This window comes from Ambystoma mexicanum, chromosome 1q, assembly GCF_040938575.1.
Source record: "Ambystoma mexicanum isolate Mex_15411 chromosome 1q, UKY_AmexF1_1, whole genome shotgun sequence".
NCBI classification, from domain to species: Eukaryota; Metazoa; Chordata; class Amphibia; order Caudata; family Ambystomatidae; genus Ambystoma; species Ambystoma mexicanum.
The window spans coordinates 467,625,225-467,638,242 of NC_090922.1; the positions used below are offsets into that span (position 1 = coordinate 467,625,225).

Below are 13,018 nucleotides of genomic sequence, written 5' to 3' on the forward strand. Positions count from 1 at the left end.
ACATTGCATACACGTTCCTCTACTAGTGAGAATAATATGTAGCCCATGGGCCGGCCTTCGGTAGTGTTGGTGTTATTTTTCATCTTGTAGCTGGGCCGGTGGCTTGTCTCTGAGAGAAGGATCTCTTGGTGGCCAGTGCCCTGACATTGAACAGTACTACTGGCTTGGGGGTTCCACAAGCCAGACGGGGCCCTAGATCACTCTGCAGTGGTTTTCCTTTTTTTTTTTTTTGAGAAGCGAGATAAAAAGACACGAGAGGCCTCAAGAAACCTCTTCAGCAGTGGGCACCGAAGGGAGCATACACATATAGCCTTACAGCTGTAGTAAACATAGCAAATATGGTTGGCTTCTGGTTTTCCCCATCATTGTTTCTTTTCCCACATTCAGCCCATAATCAGCCCAAGCAAAGGACCTATGGCATAGGCAGGGTGGCGCAGGTGCCATGGCTCTCTCGGTCCCAGAATCCCAACAATCAGGAAATGGGTTACCGCAGCAGAGAGACGCTCTTTGTACTAAATCAGACCCACAACCCCTTGCATCTCTTGAGCTTCTGGGCGCAGAGAGGGCAGTGCCTGTGTCAAACTCAAAGTGGGCATGGCCTGGACATTGTTCACAAGCTGCCCTTTGATATGCAAGCCCCCTGGTCGTCCTTCTAGCAGTAGGCGCCCAATTGGATTCCTGGACGTCACTAGCAAGAGATGGGGATGGTTGTCCAGCAGAATCAGTACTGCTGCTCTGTCGGGGGCCCGGGGAGGCTGCCTCAAGAGCTCTCATCCCTTCCTCCTGCTTGTTCATCACTTGTTCTCAGATTCCGGTTGATGGTGCCAGAGTGCCAATTACCTTAAGAAGCGAACTCCACCTACCAACCCAGAGCAGCATCTCTGTTCCATTCACGCACTCGTGGCGCTTGCCATGAAGAGAGAGAGGGCACTCTGCCCAGTGCAACGTTAGATCATGCTCTAGACACAAATCTTTTGAAGTGCTAGGGTTGTGCTTAAATCCCCCCCATCCATTGCTCCCCCTCTACACTCAGTCGACCCGCTTTCATCAGAGCCCTAGCAGGACATGCCAACTCTATAAAAGCTGCGCAATGTAGGCCTGAGAGTCTTCCGTAAGGTTGATGAAAAGTTACAAAAACGGATTTGAGAAACTGATTGTCACACACTGGCCCAAACCCACCCACCCCCATTTGACTTCCGAACGGTCTCAGAACTTGGGGTTGGCAACATAATTAGAGGTCTAAAGTAATCTTGATGCAAAGGAGACGCCTGCCTGGCGCCAATCGTCAAAGCCTGCGTCGACAAGCTCACCCCAATCATCACAGCCATCATAAATTCCTCCTTCACTTCAATAAATTGTCCCCACATCCCTGAAGGAAACCTGGGTGCTAACCCCGCTAAATAAACACTTCCTTAGACCCCATCATCCCCATGAACTACCGCCCCATCACAACCGTGCCCTTCTTCCCCAAGATCCTTGACGAGCCACCTACAATCCAGGTACAACAATTCCTTGAGAAAAATCATATTCTGGGGATCCGCCAGTCAGGATTCCACCACAGACATTGAACTGAATCTGCCCTGCTCAACTTGAAAAATCAACTCAATGTCATTAAGGATGACAGCAAACTCGCCCGACTCGTGATGCTGGACCTCTCGGCAGCATTTGAACTTGTTGATCATCAAACACTTTGCACCAGCTCGAATCGATAGCAATCTTCTCACCATCAGGCACAGAGTGGATCAGATCATTCCTGGCTGACAGAACTTCCTGAGTCTTCATTGACAAAAACAACACCTCACCAATGCCAGTAACATTTGGAGTTCGCCCAAGTCTCCTACCTTTCCACTACACTGTATACCATTTATACAAAACCCCTCTTCGATCACCTTGACCACCTCGGAATACCTTACACAAACTACAGAGACGATACTCAACTCCTTATCCCCCTATCAGGCTCCTACACCCGAGATACTGCTTCACTCAATGCAGTCTACGAAACAGTCCAAAACTGGATGGCAACCCACCCGTTATGCCTCAACGATGACGAAACTTAAATCCTCATTGATGGCTCCCACTCCACACTCCGAAACATGGACCCATCATACAAGGAGTTCAACATTGATGGTAACCTGATCCCCAACTCATCTGCAGCTAAAGAACTGGGCATTTTTTTTGCCTCAACTCTTGACCTCTCTCATCAACTAAACTCCATTGCTTCATCCGCTGCATATACCGTCAAGCTGCTCTATGCCAGCAAACCCTTCCTCTCCACACCAAACTGTCTTACAATAGCAAGAGCCATTACAGGAGCCAAGCCGGGTTACTGCAAAACCTATTTGCAGGAATTTCTGAATGTAATCTGAGCAAATTACAGATTATCCCAAACAATGCCTTACATGCTACCACAGCTCTATCCAAGCACAACCACGTCACCGAAGCTAGAAGAAATGCTCACTGGCTTCCGATACGTGGAGGAGAGGATCAAGTTCAAAACCTTATCCTCATGCACAGATGCCTTTCTCAACAGGCGGAAAGATACACCCCCACACACCCACTTATATCAGCAAACTAACACCTAGTCAAAGTTCCCAGCTGCAGACGCAAATCTGCTAGAGGCTCAAACGTCCCTGTCATGGCCGCAAAACTATGGAACAACCTCCCCATTGACTTGAGATAGGAGTCCTCACACTGGATTTTCTGAGAAAAAAAAAAAAGAAAGACCTGGCTGTTCTTTTAAAGCTCACGCTCCAAGGTCAAATCTACCACAATCTTCTTTACAGTGTACTGAAACGTTTATACTTGACCCTCCATATACCCCCTACATCTTTCCCATCCCCTCTCCTTCTACAGTTCTGTCTCTTGATCTATCAATGTAACGAGCGCCTTGATACCCAAGGGTTCAGCGTGCTGTAACAAATGCAAAATAAAATAAATATATGCCCAGAATTAGTTTGAGTGGTACAACTAAGACCAATCCCTCCCCTTCCAACCCAAAGGGAGTTTGACTGACCCAGGCAGGAACACTCTTTGCTTGCACATAAACACGGTCTGCTACTCCCCATATGTGGCTGTGCAAGCTCGGTTCCTTACCACACATGGTCCATGGGGCATGCCACAGGTTACATGTTGGTACTGGGTGCTTCAGAGCTCAACGGACAACTTCACAGATGTAACGTAGGCCAAGCTTGCGGCTCTGCTAGCCCCTCAGCTACTCCATAACGGACAGGCTGCCAGACCCTCTTTCTGCCATCTTACCTTTCACGCGTGATCCGGGGTAGGACCTCTATAACAACCGTTTATCCATTGGCTAACTTTCAGGCATCTGAGAGAGTGCAAACATTTCATCCCACAGTTGGCACGTCCGTCCTGGAAGCAGAGGCTATGCCAGGCTCCCAATACATATATCTATATCGCCCACCTGTGGTACTGTTTCCCTATACAGTGCTTGCATTTTTCTATTAAAAACAAAAATACTGTTTGATCCTCCCTTCATTTAGCCACTTCGGGTCTATTCATGCAACCCATGTCTTGTGCTGCACAACCAGCCCCACCCATTTCACTGCATTTGAGCCTTTTCCTTGGAAAGCGAAATTTAGCTGTGTGCATTTTACAATCCGGCACCCTAATTTCACTGCATTTGTGCCTTTTCCTTGGAAACCGAATTTAGCTATGTATATTTTACAATCCTGCACCCTCATTACACTGCATTTGCGCTCCATCCTGTGCTCAAATTTGCACTGCTTCTTGTTCTCCCATTGTTACTACTAGGCCACCTGTGAGATTAGGCCAGCACCATGCAGTGCATGCATCACCTCTCCTTTCTACTCCCCTCTGCCACCCTAATGGTACTCACTATCTCTCCTATCTTCTCTAATTGATACTCTAGCTCCTGCCCCCCTCTCACTAAACCTGGAATCAAAAAGCACAAAACAAATAAATAAGACATCCTGCGTGCAAACCCTGGCCTTCCAATTGCAGACGCCTATGTCAGTTCAACCTCCAGAGAGGTCTTTGCGGATATCCTTTTCTCTGTCCCCTCTCCAGATCTATGAACTTCTCATCTCATATGTACTCTATCCCCTTTCACCTCCTCTCCCATTAACAGTGGCACCAAGTGGGAAGTCCTCTTGGCTGGCTTCTCATCCTCATGTTGCATCGTTAATATCTACCACACTGGCACGATCCTGGTTCATGGTCCTCAACCCAGCCTCCTCCTCTTTGACTGTATCCTGCCGTCCTTTTAACTTCCTTCCTTCTCCTGCCTCTCACCTGCCACTCCCACTGTCCCACCCCCTCTGACCGGAGGACCATGCCCATGTACTCCTCCTCAAAAATTCTTTCAAAGGCAGAGACGCCCGCTCAGCCAACAAACACTCTGCTGATATCTGCCTCCTACTTGAAGACACTGGCCTTGACGTTCTCGCTCTCACCGAGACTTGGTTCAATCCTAGCTCAGTCACTGCTTTTGACTCCCTTCTTGCTGATGGCTTCAAGATGTGGGTTCCTTCTTCCATTGTACCCACCCAACTCTATTCTTCCTTTGAGAGCCTGGTTTGCAAGTTGGTCATCTCTCCCTCCTCCGCTCTGACCATTGCTACCATTTACCAGCCCCCTGGCACTACCAAATGGGCCGATTTCTGCTCCTCCTTACTTTCAACCACCTCCAAACTTCTCCTCTTGGGTGACTGCAACACCCAATTGGACTCCCCTGGCTCAGCAGGCACGCTTTTCATTGACCTCTGCACCTCTCTTTCCATTTCCATTCTCCCCTCCGGTCCAACCCACTTGACTGGACACACCCTGGACGCCATCATCCACTCTGACCACTCGCTTGCTCCCCCTCCGATCACCCTTCTCTCTCTTGATTAGACCATTCTCTCCTTTCCTCCCTCCTGGGTCTCTTCGGCCCTCCTACCGCACCAACAAAAGCCCTGCTACCCTCATTCTCGAATATTCACCCGATGAAATGAGTGACAGCTGCTGCACCTTCATCCCCCTTCTCCCCTACCACAGGTTCTACCACTGACTCTGCTCTCAGCAACCTTCACTCAGCCATCAGCAATACTCTTGACATCCTTGCCCCAGTCATGAGGATCTGCCTGAAACCTGTCTCTAAGCGTAACACCTGGCATGACTCAGAACTTGCAGCCCGGAAACTAAAGTTTAGAGCAGCAGAATGGTAGTGGCAAACCTCAGGTGCACCCTCTGACAAACTGGCTGACGCCTGCTCCAAAGGCAATACAGACTTGCTATCCTTGCCAAGAAAAGTTCCCACATTCAGTCACGGGTAACTGGTGCTTCCAATAACAGCTGAACTTTTAAAAAATCTGCAGGGAGCTAGCCAACCCTTCCGCAGTCTCCTTATCCCCTCTTCCTTCCAGGGCCCTCCGCAACACGCTGGCCCTCACTTTGTCACCAAAACTCAGGACATCCCGAACACCATTGTCACTCAACCGCCAAACTCATCCCTCACCCCCTTGCCTCCCTTGACCGCTCACCCTCCTCCATCCGCCTTCACCCCTGTCCCACCTGAAGAAGTTTCCAGAGTTGTCTGCTCGATGATGGCTTCTTCCAAACAGGATCCCCCCTGCTCCTCCAGAACTATCCAGGACAACATTGGCTCTCTTGCCCCCGCACTCACCGATTTCTGCAACCACTCTTTCGCCTCTGGTACTTTCCCCTCCTCCCTCAAGCACTCCCTTGTGTGCCCGCTTCTGAAAAGAGCTTCAGCAGACCCTACCCGTCTATCCAACTACCACCGTATTTCCATCACCCCCTTCCTGTGGAAACTGATGGAGAAGCTGGTCTTGCCCCAACTCAACTAGCACACTGAACTTGTCAGTGGTCTTCACGATCATCAATCTGGATTCCAAGCATTCAGAGGCACAGAAACTGCTCTTCTGAACACCAGTGAATAACTGCTCACATTCCTGGACTCCAACTCCCCAGCTGTCCTCATCCTACTTGATCTCTAATCTGCCTTTAACACTGCCAACCATTCTATCCTCATACAAAGGCTCCATGATACCCTTGGTATCTCAGAACAGGCACTGGAATGGCTGACCTTGGGCACCTTCTCCTCTCCTTCGTTCTCCGCCTGTGATGTCCCCTAGGGATCTATCCTCTCCCCCTGGCTCTTTAACAACTACCTTGCTCAGCTGACACTCCTCATTTCCTTCTCCCCCACCCAACTTTCAGTGTTATTCAGATGCCATACAACTGTTTTTTCAGATTTCCTGCTGACTCACTCGCACCTTCCTTCATCCCGATTTGCCATCCAGACCTGGTGCACGACCAACAATCTCTGCCCCAATGCCAGCAAAACTGATATCCTTCCGATTGGGACCCCTGCTCCCTCCTCTCTGGCCTCCACCTTGGGCTCTTCTCTCCTTCGGAAGCCAGAAACCTTGGAGTCATCTTTGACTCCTCTCTCTCCTTCCTCTCTCACACACGACATTGCTAAGTCGTGCCACGTTCAACTGTTCCTTCTCAAAGGAATTCTTCCTTTTCTCACTTCCCCTAGAAGCTTAATGTCTCACGAGTCCTGGTTCGCTCTAGGCTAGACTACTGCAACAGCCTCCTCCTCAACCTACCCTCTTCCACTCTGCGATCCCTCCAGCTAATCCAGAATATAGCATTGAGGCTTATCCGTGGCCTTAAGCCTAGGGACCACATCTCTCCTGGCTAAAAAAGTCTCCACTGGCTCCCGGTTGCTCCATGGATCAAATTCAAATCCCTCTGCATAATCTAGAAGGCTGCCTGGGGCCAGGGACCACATCATCTGCAACTCTCTCTTACCAAATACTATCCTTCTAGACCCCTACTTTCTTCTGGCTCCAACTCCTTGTGTGTAAAGCGTTTTGCTAAACAAAGAGCTTTTCCTCAGCTGGATCCCTCCTGAGGAATAGCCTCCCCTCCCCCTTGAGCAGGACCCTCTTAAGTTCCGAAAGCACCTCAAGACTTTCCTCAGCTCCTCCTCCTTCCCCTCATCTTCTGATCTCACAGTTGCTGCGATTGGTGTCTTGGACTCTTATGCATTCATGGGGCTCCTGACCACTCGCACCCAATCTCCCCAGCTTCCGTCTACCTTCAGCACTTGCCTTGGCACACACTCCACACTGGAGACTTGCACTTTCCACCTAATGCAGCTTCTGGACGCATAGCACTTATCAGACCTTGCACTTCCTCGAGCACGGACACCCCAGCACCTACCCCACTGCCCTCTTCCTTGCTGCACTGAATACTCACAAGGCATAGTAGGTTTGGCGTCCCTTCCCCCAATGTATTTATTTGTATATTTTAATTGTACTGCATTCCCTTGTTACCTCATTCCCTCTCGGTTGCCCTGTGGGCGCTTTGAAACAGAATGTGCTTGCTGTATAAGCTCCTAACAAGCAAACAAACTAAACTATATTACCCATGGGCAGTGTCACATGGCCACAAACAGTTGTTCTACGACAGGTGCAGCCATATTAAGCCCAGGTGCAGCCTCCTATTTCAAGGCACTGCCATTGAAGAACAAGATACATCTTTAAATGCTGAGCTAGAACCAAACATAAGCAAGTACTGCCAGCAAATGCCAGGCACCATCTTAAAAGGCTGCATGCAAAATAAAGGTGCCCAAAATACAGTCCTGCATGTCTGGGTAAGTCCATCCGAAGTCTGGTGTGGCTTCATATGCCCTACCCAGATATATCCTCATACATGCAAGTCAATCCTCAGATGACCCACAGGCTCATTTCCACTCTCAATGTTTGGCTACAGCGACATACACGCAATAACTGCCCATTACACCCACACGGAGACCGTCTAGGCCGGTACTGCTATCACGTGCCATGTACAGCCTCACGTGGCCTACTAAAGTTATCATGGGAACCTGCATATGTAAGCCCGGGGACTAGCATATGCCACATATAGTCTAATGTGTTTATGAACAGCACCAGATATCCAGCATTAGCCATAGCCATAGACATCTATTGGCATCATATGTCCATAGAGCCTCGTGTGCTGATTTAATCAGCTCGGTGTGGCTGCAGATGTCAAGATACACACTCATATGCCGAGCTACTATCATCATGTGCCCAAACACTGACGTTACATGCCAGGTGCGCGTAGGCGAATGAGAGGGAAGGCTCATATGCCCAGAAGCAGCCTTTTATACAGAGCTACAGTCTCCATTTGAAAATATACAGGTAAAAAAAGCCATCTAGAACTAATGTAGGACCTATTTAATTGCAATCAGACATCTAAAGCCACTATATCCTATTCCACATGATATAGTGGCACTGCCACTTAGAGTGTTGCGTTTTCGGAGATGTGACTACGTTTTCATGTTACGGTCTTAGAATGCCTGGGCTACGCAGCAATAGGATGGAGGTTCTTCATCACAATAGCAACTAAATATGGCTTTTACAAAAATGTAGTTTGTTTAGATTTTCACAATGTATGTATGTATTTATTGCGACAAAAAAATAATTCATAAATTAAATAAATGACTGGAGAAAAGACGTGCCCATTTCTTATGATCTACAACTGTGAGAACATCCAGGGTAGCGTATGCCGGATCTAGGGAACCAATAATGGGACCAGAAGATCTCGTTTAACGGCTTTCAACTCATATGTCTCAGCATATGACAGGGGCTGGGGTTGATTTCCCACAGTATGCAGCGGAAGGAGGTCCATTCCTTTTGTGGGCGTCAACACAAATAGTGTGCCGAATTAATATGTTTGCACTTCGATAATAAAGAAGTGTTGAAGGTTTAACAAGTTTATGGAAGGCTTAAGATGATAGCAAATGTTCAAGTGTTCTTGAGGTCTTTTAGGTGGAACCTGAGTCTCAATAAGGCCAGTCCAGGAGGACACTTGGGTGGTCCGTTAGTTACTGAGAGTTTAATGAGAACCCTGGAGATCAAACCACTCCACTGGAAGCGTTTTTCTGTCATCATCTGAGATTCAATGTATAGTCTCAGAGCCCACAGGTATAAGGATTGGAAAAAGCAGCAACGCTCCATGCAGTGCAAGGTGCATTCTTGAAGACAGATGCTAAGCCTCCAAAACGTCCTTTTGAATTCTTCTGTCCATTCTCTCGTAGAAGAAATCCTGTAAATCAAAACTCAGTGGATGTTGGTCCTGTGTGCCGTGATGATGGTTTAACGGCTTCAGAATAGCATTTTGGGAGGTGGCACCAGAGAGTATTTGTGGGTGTTGTAAAGTTCCAAGCAGAATCATGGCATTGATACAGTTACATTCATGGAATCATCCTTGTACAATAGGAAATATAAAAAAGAAAATGAAATTTCAAAAAAATGATATCCCGTTAGAAAGAACTCACATGTATGCACATAAGTGTCTCTGTAGAGCTCATTTATCTTATTTAGTTTTTCATGACTTTATTGTCCAAAATCCTTTCTGACTCTTACTGCAGATAAGAGTGTCGGATGCAACATTTATCTGGCACCAACACAGTGATGTGTTCTCAACTCAAAGCTTCTAGGCCATGGTTCTCAGTGTTGACACACCGTTCTCTGCAGGTCCCACCAAGAATACCCATTTGCGACTCCTCTGAAACCATCTGTGACTCCTCCGAATCCTTCATTTCCCTAAACCCCTAAATTTTAGACCAGGTACTAAAATGCCAGGGCATGTTCCATGGGACACTGATATCATCTTTGTTATGTCTGTAATTACAATATGCCTACGTTCTGGGAAAACGGTAATGCTCTTCACACCCTGCAGACCGGTAACAGTTGGCTAGGAGGCGAGAAGAGCAATTGTCCTTCGGTCCACAAAACCCTTAAGTTAGATCACTTTTCGCCCAGGATGTATGCCACCGGCCTGGTGAGACAAGCAAAACTTTGCTTGTAGCAACCATTTATCGAATGTAGGGTCGGACACTGGGGGGCACAAACCGACAAGGGACGGGTGAAGTGTTCTCCTGTAGCTTCAGCAGAAGGAAGGATGGATGGTGATTTGAGAACTGATTGAAGATAATTGAGGGAGAAGCCTATTAACTATTTCAATGTTGGACCGTGGTGCGTGCATGCTTGACAGTTTTTCCAGGTTTGACACTTTTTCCATGTGTCCAACCTGTCTGTGCTCTTCACACTATTAAAGTTTAGAAACAATGCCTTACTTGAAGGGAAACATATGTACATAAGCACTCATGAAGTTCCTGGGATGTCCTTGGGTCCAGGTAAGCAAATGACATCAAGTAACAGCAGTAGAATTCTGAGGACTGAGAGGAGCATGTAGGGGTACATCCCTAAGAGAACGGTGGAAACATCTGTTTTTGTTTGTTGGTACGGAAGTTTGAACCTATCCATCTGAATTGTGACCGACTGCCTCATCCAATCTGCCTATCCGGTGCCCGGCAATTTCCCCACATGCCAAGATGCTTCCGCATGTAAAACTTATTGGATAAGAATACAAGTAAATTAATACTTGAATATAGCATATGGTCCTGGAATTGAATCACAACACTGCAGCTAGAGGATTGTATCGATATGAGAAACCCCACAGTTATAAAGAGAGAATTGAAATAAAACCGGCAGGGATGGAAGGAAAAAGATTATGGTCCAGTAACAACCCCCAAAAAGTTGGCCAAACGCATCTAAAAACACCTAGAGACAGAGTACACGATGCACGCCTAAAGAAGGGTCATAGACTGATATTCCCCAGTGATCTGAGCCGCTCCGAGCCCTCCTAGCCACACACAACATCTGCATCCACCAATATGCCGATGACACACAGCTATATCTCAAGATCGACTCCATCAAGGACATCCATGGCAAACCTGCCTCTCGCTGATCCAGTTTTGGATGTCCAGTGCATACTTGAAGCTCAACACCTCCAAAACCAAATTCCTACTCCTCAGCAACAATACTGAACATCCAGACATACAGACCTGGCTATCAACCATGAACTCTTGTGTGCTTCACTCCCGAGATCACCTCCTTTGCCAAGATCCTCGGGTTCCACATTGACAAACACCTCTCCTTCAAGACACACATAGCTAAGAAAACTCAAGACTGCTTGGTATCACCTCTCCCCCCTGCAAAAAGTCAAGCCCTTCCTCCGTCCAGACAGTTGTAGATCCACTGGTCCTATCCGACCTGGATGGGGGCAATGCACTCCTCAAAGGCCTCCCGTCAACCTCTCTTGTGCCCCTGAGAAGTGTCCTACACGCGGCCGCATGCCTCATCAAGGGTCTACACAGATACAACCACATCAACCCGGCCCTCATCGACCTTCACTGGCTTCCACTGCACACACAAATCACCTTCAAGGCTTGCTGCATCATCTATAAGGCCGTCGCCCTCAAGTCACCCAGCTACCTCGCATAGAAACTCTGCATCTCCAGCGGACAGCGCACCACCAGAAGCCAGGACACGTGCACACTTGAAATCCACCACTGCAAAAAGGAAAGGACCAGTAAACAAGCCTTCTCTGCCTACTCCCCAGGACTACAGAACCTCCCCATCATCTGCATCAAACTCTCCCCCACCCTCCAACAATTCAGAAAAGAACTCAAGCCCCACCTCTTCACAGAGTCTCTCCTCCTCAACACCTAGGCCAACACGTTGCCCCTCACGCCAGCTGACTCGCTAGACGCCACCCGCCCCTCTGCTCACCGCCACCCGGTATAGCCGTACCCATCCTCTTTGCTCCTCTGTATCCTAAAACCCGCAGGTCTGTGCTCAATAAATACCATGAGAAGAAGAAAATGCATTTACAACATGCACTTAAATTAGAACAGAACCATTGTGGGGGTGAACAGGTAATAGAAATTAGTTAAATGGCTCAGCAGGGTTATATTTCTTTTTCCATGAACAAGAAGCTGTACTCCTGCTAGCGTGCAGCCTGTGCACATGCGCAGTGTGTCCAGCTGTGACTTGGCACAAAACGTGATTTGGGAAAATGGTCACGGTCACTGAAATGCGGGTTAGGGTGGTCAGGGACTACACCGTAAATCCCTGTGCGCTTCCACTTGTGTGTCAGCATACACAGAAGCGACGTGTGCACCTCAAACGCTGCTACACAGGTTTCTATCCACGTGTTTTGGCTCAAGAGGCAAGGAGGAAAGGTACTGTGGAATTTAACATGTCCAGGCAAAAGAACGTGAGAGGCACAGATTAAGCGCGCATCCCGTCACTAAGCAGCAGTTCTACTTTACAGACACATTGGGGAAAAGAACGCTAGGCCCGGAAAGGCAATGGACACCATAGGCTAAAGGTATGAGCCCCAGGAGGTTGCATGCCCAGAGATCAGGCAGAGTTGCATAGTGGAAGAGCTGCATGGCATAGAGGAGCTGCTTGTAACAGCAAGCTCCAGACGTGTCCATTGTGTCCACCCTTCGCAGCACAGCAAGGAAGATATGGTAATGCGGCCTAACAAAGAGGAGTGCAAACAGATTTATTACACTCAATGTAACACACCAAAATGGCAGCTCCACGCCCAAGTCTACTAAAAAATTCCCACAAGAAAGCCATCCATTCAAAGAAAAAAACGTTTTGGCACACAGACAAAATGTGAGTATGCACTGCTCACATAAGTCATGAAAGTGAATATATGTAAAGATTTGAACATACACACACACAGTATCTACAGACAATGCATAAAGAGAAATGGTTTGAAAACATACTTCAATATAACTCACACTGGTAACTACTGCCCCAATAATAGTCACTGGTGCCTGGCTGCAATTGCACAAAAGACAGTGGTTTCCAGGTCTGTCGTTCACAGGTATAATTAAAAATCTGTGGATTACAGCTTTACAAACAAATCGAATAATAAAGTTATTCTTTCCTTTCAAAGAATGAAACATTAAATAATTAAATTAAAGGCCCAGTTTTTCAAGGGATTCCTTCTATTGGGGTATGTAGGCGGATTCACATCACCTTGTGATGGTCCTGCCATTTCCTCACAACCCGTTCATCGCCGAGTGTGCGTCCGCAGATCGTAACACCACGCCTTTGTGCTGACGTGAATTATCTGCGTGTGTGTCATCAACGTAGAA

At 47.7% G+C, this 13,018-nt stretch overlaps 1 protein-coding gene across 6 annotated transcripts in view; it reads right to left on the reverse strand.

The window, feature by feature from the left end:
- Positions 1 to 13,018, reverse strand: part of LOC138528761 (uncharacterized) — an 870,897-nt gene that overhangs the window by 320,267 nt on the left and 537,612 nt on the right. The window lies entirely within an intron of this gene.